The sequence below is a fragment of the Lipotes vexillifer genome, unplaced genomic scaffold (assembly GCF_000442215.2).
Source record: "Lipotes vexillifer unplaced genomic scaffold, Lipotes_vexillifer_v1.1 scaffold822, whole genome shotgun sequence".
NCBI lineage: Eukaryota > Metazoa > Chordata > Mammalia > Artiodactyla > Lipotidae > Lipotes > Lipotes vexillifer.
In genome coordinates, this window is record NW_006770496.1 from 1,569,933 (window position 1) to 1,577,046 (window position 7,114).

The window sequence follows — 7,114 nt, forward strand, 5'->3', positions numbered from 1 at the left end:
CCCGTGTCCCCTGCATCGGCAGGCGGACTCTCAACCACTGCGCCACCAGGGAAGCCCCCTGGGGGGCACCCCTTTTTATAGGACTTTGTATCAGATGCACTTGCAACGGTTGTGTAATTTCATGAATCTCCATCTTTAAGATGTTCTGAACCTTGAACATGAACACTGTTTTAGACTACTTTGTTTGCTTTATCTTTCTTAATATTGGCCTCTTTATCTTCCCTGTTCTTTTCTAAGAGCTAGGTCAGTGCTGTTACCTTTATCATTTATAAGGAAGGGAATAGGAAACAGGCTTGGGGGTAAGGAAAGTGTTTGACATTTATTCTTATTGTTCCCTCGGAAGCCTGGACACAGCTTCTTCTGAGCTTTCGATGAAGCCATCTTACATCATAGGTGTCATGAAGTTCATCTTAAACCTTTCTCTCTAATTCTTTTTCTTTCTTCCCCCTTTCTGTTTCTTGCTTTCATATATCTGACATGTTTAATGACTGGCAATTTGCAAACCACCTCCTCATGCTGTTTCATTTCCTCACACCTGTGTCAGGTAGGCCAATCTCATTCCCATTCGAGGACCAGGATACAGTCTAGAGAAGGGAGGACCTTGTTGACAAATGGACGAACCAGGACTTGAACTCCAGCCCACTGATCCCTTAGCTAATTCTTCATCTACCCCACCAGAGCTCCTTTGCCAAGTACAAGACTAAGATGAAGTTTTAAAAAGTGCACAGAAAAAACCATAGCCAAGCTATAGTGTCTACTTTGTGTGTATTTTCAAGCCTTAAGAAGCACCATTAGAAGCTGCAGAGCAGAACTGCAGGCTTTAGTGGGGATGAAGCTAGGCAGCAGGGGAGGGGAAATGCCTCCTCAGGGTCTTCGGCTCGCATCTGCATCAAACTATACCCACACTGGGCAGCAGGCAGCTCTCATGAGAGGCAGAGCTGGGGTTTTGCTTTGGTCCTCAGCTAGAAGTTAACGGCCCCATATACCAAGCAGAAAGAACTTCGAATAAATGACTTCTCCGAGATGCAGTTTCTTTCTTTTTTTAAATCTTTTTACGGAAGTATAGTTGATTTACAATGTTGTGTTAGTTTCACGTGTACAGCAAAGTGACTCAGTTTCAGGTAGGTAGATAGATACTTTTTCAGATTCTTTTCCCTTATAGGTTACTACAGAATATTGAGTATAGTTCCCTGTGCTATACAGTAGGTCCTTGCTGGTTATCTGTTTCATACATAGAAGTGTTTATATGTTAATCCCAAACTCCTAATTTATCCCTTCCCTTCCCCCTTGGTAACCACAGGTTTGTTTTCTATGTCTATTTCTATTTCTATTTTGTACATAAGTTCATTTATATCATTCTTTTGTTTTAGATTCCACATATAAGTGATTTCATAAGATATTTGTCTTTCTCTGTTTGGCTAGCTTCACTTAGCATGATAACCTCTAGGTCCATCCATGTTGCTGCAAATGGTATTATTTCATTTTGTTTACGGCTGAGTAGTATTCCATGGTATGTATATACCACATCTTCTTTATCCACTCCTCCATTGATGGCATTTAGCCGTGTCCTGGCTGTTGTAAACAGTGCTGCAGTGAACACTGGGGTGCATGCATCTTTTCAAATTATGGTTTTCTCCAGATATATGCCCAGGAGTGGGATTGCAGGATTATATGGTAGCTCTGTTTTTTAATTTTTTAGGGAACCTCCATGCTGTTCTCCGTAGTGGCTGTACCAATTTACATTCCCACTAACAGTGTAGGAGGGTTCCCTTTTCTCCACACCCTTTCCAGCACTTATTATTTGTAGATTTTTTGATGATGGCCATTCTGACCAATGTGAGGTGATACCTGATGCAGTTTCTGTCTTGCAAGGAGGGACAGTGGCGCCTTGCCCCATCCCAGGGCCTACAGTACTAAAATGTTGGATATAATAATGTCTGTTTCAGCAGATGTGTGAACACAAGGAGATTTTATTGTGCTTTTGACAACAATTCTTAAAAGCTAAAGGGAGACTTGAGGGACCACTTCAGTTAAGGCCAAGTGATTCTAAATTAATGTTTGACCATGACTTTGTTCCAAGTAAGACTGTTAACTGGTTGTCAAGTATGAAAACTTTGCTCCTGCTTTGGCTTCATAACTTTACTTCCCAAGGCTCTGCCTGTGACATTCTGAAGTCTCTTTTCCCTTTATTATAAGAAACTCTTACTTTACGCTTATTATTTAGAGAGAAGCAATGGAAATATTAAGGAAACCTCCTGTTATACGTAACTTTGGCATCATCACTCGGCCACGGGACTGAAAAGCACCATGGTCCACCGGAGCTCTGGGTATAGTTGCAGTGAAGTCATAAAGACTTGTCAGAGCTACAGCATTTCACGGGGGAGGCCATGAACCAGCCGGGTCATTATCCCAGAGCCCTTAAAACAGGCAGGAGGGTACCAGCCTCCAGCTTCTTCTCCAGCGATGCTCTGTCTGTTAGAATGATCAGCTAGACAGGAGCTCACCGTGGGGTTAGATGAAGTCCAAATGCTGTCACAGTGGCTTATAGGATAAGCCCAGGTCAAGAAAGAAAAGGCCTAGACCATGTACGATAGTCTTCAGTCATTCATTTATTCATTCATTTAACAAATGTGTATTGAGTGACTCCTACCTGCCAGGCCCAGCCTGAGGTGCTGGGACAGGCAGAGAACCAGAGACACTTGGCTGTCCCTGTGCCAGACTTTAAAGCTGGGGTTCGGAGGGATTATCAGGGACTGTGCTCAGTGCCAGGTGGGAGGAAGCACAGGCGGGTGGGTTGTCACTGGAGCACACAGGAAACTCATCTAACCCAAGCTTGGGGGTTAGGATATTCAAATTTTAGAACTGAAAAGCATCTTTAAGGTCATCCAGTTCAAGCTTTTCATTTTGCAGACAGGGGCAGTGGCTTGGCTGGGGCTTGACTGCTGGTGTGGAACCCCGCTGGCTGCCCTTTCCCCATCACCTGGCTGCTGCACGCAGCACGGAGGCAAATCTCAGCGCCATGAAGATCCCTTGGACATGTGTCTTATTTTTATAAAATGTTTCTATTTCCTGAGAAGGAAAATGCAACCTCCAAGTGACCAAATATTTTGGGAGACTGTGTATTCAGTGGGTTGAAGAAACTCTTATTTCTTAGCTCTTGACTAATTATTTCAGAAGGAGGTATTTGTTATTTTCTACTTAGTGTGACTTTATGGGAAGGATAAGTCCATCCACACAATTAATCCGAGTTAATGGATATAAAAAGTTTGAATAGTCCCAAAATAGGTCGTTTACGATGATGTTGGGGGAAGGGGAGCTGCAGGGACAAACACCAGGGAAGCAGAGAAGCAAAATGTGGAAAATCCAGACCCAGGAGCTAACAGGCCTAGGACCAGATTCCAAGGCCTTCATTTGCAAATGTGGCTCTTTAGTCAAGTTCTGTCACCCATTCTAAACCTGTTTTTCTTACGTCTAAAAGTGAAGATGATAAAAGTGTCCACATTGTTGGGTTGTTTGGAGGACTCAATGAAATAGTGCATGAAAAGCCCTTAGCACATGCCCCGCACATAACATCCACTCAGAGAAATGGTCACCCTTATTATGAGCTGATAACCAGAATTTAACAAGTGTCACAGTGTCAATATGTAAATGGTAAAACTGACACTGTGAATGTATTTGTTTATACCTCATCTTATCTCAGAATGTACAGTAAAAGTAGATGAGAAAGAAAAAGTAAAAGCAAATAGAGCCAGAAATAAGGCTAATGCCTATCCTGCAAACCTGCATCCTTGCTAAAGATTGGCCACAAGCTTTGCTCACGGCTCTCGTAGCTAAAGCCAGTGTTCAGTGCACTTGACAAATACTTATCAAGTGCCTGCCACTTGCCAGGTACTGTTCTGTGTGTTGATAATTCAGCAGTGAAGAGAACAGATACAATTATCACCCTTGTAGTGATTATATTTAAATGGGGAGAAATAGATGATAAACATGGTAAATAAGATTGTAGCATGTTAAAAGAGGATACAGGAGTGCTCGCTTCAGCAGCACATATACTAAAATTGGAATAATACAGAGAAGATTAGAATGGCCCCTGTGCAAGGAGGCGTGAAGTGTTCCATATTTTCAGTAGGTGCAAACCATGACATATAGAATGGCTAAACAACAAGGTCCTATTGTATAGCAGAGGGAACGATATTCAATATCCCACAATAAACCATAATGGAAAAGAATATGAAAAAGAATATATACAATGGAATCACTTTAATGAACAGCAGAAATTAACACAACATTGTAAATCAATTGTACTTCAATAAAATAAAATTTTTTTTTCAAAAGAGGATGCAGGAAATAAAAAGCAGAATAAGGGAAATGGAGAGTTTGTGATTTTAAATAAAGTGGCAAGAGTAGATCTCTCTAGTTGGCATGGTGACATTTGAGTAAAGATGTGTAAAGGACTAAGGGAGCAGGCTATGTGTGTATGTGGGAGAAACGATTTCCAGCAGAGAGGATCACCAGTGCAAAGGCCCTGAGGTCAGAGTAGGTCTGGGCACTCAGTTAGTAACAAGGAGGCAAGTGTGGTTGGAGCAGAACAAGCAATAGGAGGTGAGGCCAGAAAGGTAGCCAGGAGCCTGAATTTGTGGGACCTTGTTGGGGAACCATTGGCGCAGGGGACTGGTGTGCTCTGACTTGGGTTTTTAATGATCCCTCTTGCTGTTGTATGGGAAATAGACTCCAAGGAGGCAAGTTTGGAAGCAGAGAGGTCAGTGAGGAAGTTATTTCAATAATCCAAGCAAGAGGTGATGAGAAGTGATTAGAGTCTCTACCATAGAGTATATAGATTTTGAAGATAAGAAGCAAAGGTATTTACTGATCAATTAGATGAAGGGTATAAGAGAAGGATGAACTCAGATTTGGGGCCTGAACAACTAAAGGACAGAGTGAGTGGAGCAGGCTTGGACAAGGGGATCAAGAGTTTAGTTTTGGACCTGTCAAGTTTGAGGCATCTGTGAGATATCCAAACAGACAGCTGGATTGATGAGTTTGGAGTTTGGCCGAGAGGTCTAGGTTAGAATTATAAATTTGGATGTAGTCAGCTGAAAGTTGGTGTTTAAAGTCATGAGTCTGAAATATAAAGACCAGAAGAGGTGCAAGGAATGACCTTGGGGACCCTGTAGTAAGACAGAAACAGATCAATTTCTATGAAATAGACACTGTTACTCAGCCCAGAGTCTCCCCAGAGCCCTTGTAGATCAGGGATTGGCAAACTATAGCTCTTAGGCCAAAACTAACCCACTACCTGTTTTTGTAAATAGAGCTTTATTGGAACACAGCCACGCTCCTTTGTTTGCATGCTGTCAACTGCTTTCACTCTACCATGGCAGAGCTGAGTAGTTGCAACAGAGTGTATGACCCACAAAGTCTGGAACATTTACCATCTGGCCTTTTACAGAAAAAGTTTGCCAACCTCTGTTCTAGATGAACACCAGATGGCAGCTCGGCAGGGCAGACCCCAGGTCCAGGAAGGAGTCTCACTAGTCTAGTGGTGCTATCTGTCCTCTGCACATGGCACTGGCCTCATTGGGCCTGGACTTGGGATTCTCTTCAGGAAAAAGTGTCAGAATTTGAATTGCTCTTCACACACTCATTTATTCTCCCTCCTTTAATCTTCCTCCTTTTATTTATTTACAGGGCTTTTAGATAGAATTAGGGGAATATTTATCAAAGCAAAGCCAGTGAACCCATGACCTTGACCTCATTAGCCCCAAGCTGAGAATTTCAAAACCCAATTCCAGCCCATGGTTATTACCTGGATTACCCTAGAGGTCATATCTCATTCACAGAGACACCATATAGGGATTACATATGTTTTCCTGATATGAGTGAATTTGGTAACTACTGAGTCCATTTGCAGGGAAAGAAGAGGATATAACTTAGGGGGAAAAAAAAAATCTGTTCCATTTCCCACATTGCCTAATCATGTTTTGGAGTCCTTTGGGCTTCATAACAAGAAAAGGTAACTCTTGTAGCAGCAGATCCACTTATTCTGATAGTCTGTCTCCGAAGATGGTTCATCATGGAGTGTGTCATGATGAGCACATCAGGGTCTTACACTAAAAATCATAAATCATCAAGTTCTTTCAGTTATTTCCTCCTTTTGGCCCTTGTCTCTGCATCTTCATCTCCATTTTAATAACTAAACTCTAGCCTAGTAAAACTATTATTTAAAGATACATCTCTAACCTAAGACTTGATGAAATTGCCAGATTCTCTCTCCCATGATTTCCCCGTCGCCCCAACTCGGAAGCCAGGAGTGGTGATTTATTGTTGTGTGCAACTGCCCTGGCAATTCCCCACGTTCTCCATTCGGAGCAGGGTTCATCAAAGCTGCAATTTGCTGAGTCCATTCTACAAAAGCTGAACGCTGATAATAGATAGTTTTAGTGATCTGAAAGCCTGAGGTGAGACCCTGTGAGACCCACACTGGAAAAGCAAATGCAAGTAAAGCAAATGCACCAAAAGCTGTACCTCTGGGGCTGAATCTTCACATTAGGCGTTATAAATAGTCAGTTGGAACAGTATCAAATGACAGGGCATTTGAGGCCACTTAAGTCCAAAATATGTATTAACAGCTTTCTAGAATAACTTATTAGTTGGCCAGATCCTTTTATATAACTTTTTATTCTTTTTTTTTTTTTCTCATGGGTAAATAGACTCAGTTTGCACAAGAAACACTTGAGCTTGTACCCCTATTCAGGGCTTCATTTCTGTAAACTCTTTAACATCTGTGAGATGGGAATGATGATATTAATACCTGTTCCCAAAAGTTGGCATTTTTGTGGTGGGGAGGAGGGAAGGGGTGTTAAATGAGCTAAAATTGCATGGTACACTACCTGGCTCATAGCACACACTTACCGAGTGTCTGTGCCTTCCGCACCTAGAAACAGAACACCATGTGAAGACGGATTGCCTGCAATCCAGAGCAAGCCCAGAGTTAAGGCTGAAGCCGACAAAAATGTGAGCCTTGACTACAGTGTAATATGGGAACCAGGAATATTTGGCTTGAGGAAAGAAGAGAATATTATCAAAGCAAATTCAGTAACACCTTGCATTCCTG

General features: G+C 42.1%; 1 protein-coding gene across 5 annotated transcripts in view; it reads left to right on the forward strand.

Annotated features, from left to right (window-relative positions):
- The window catches only part of ELMO1 (engulfment and cell motility 1), a 462,642-nt gene that overhangs the window by 418,826 nt on the left and 36,702 nt on the right, over window positions 1-7,114 (forward strand). The gene's annotated exons all lie outside the window — the stretch shown is intronic.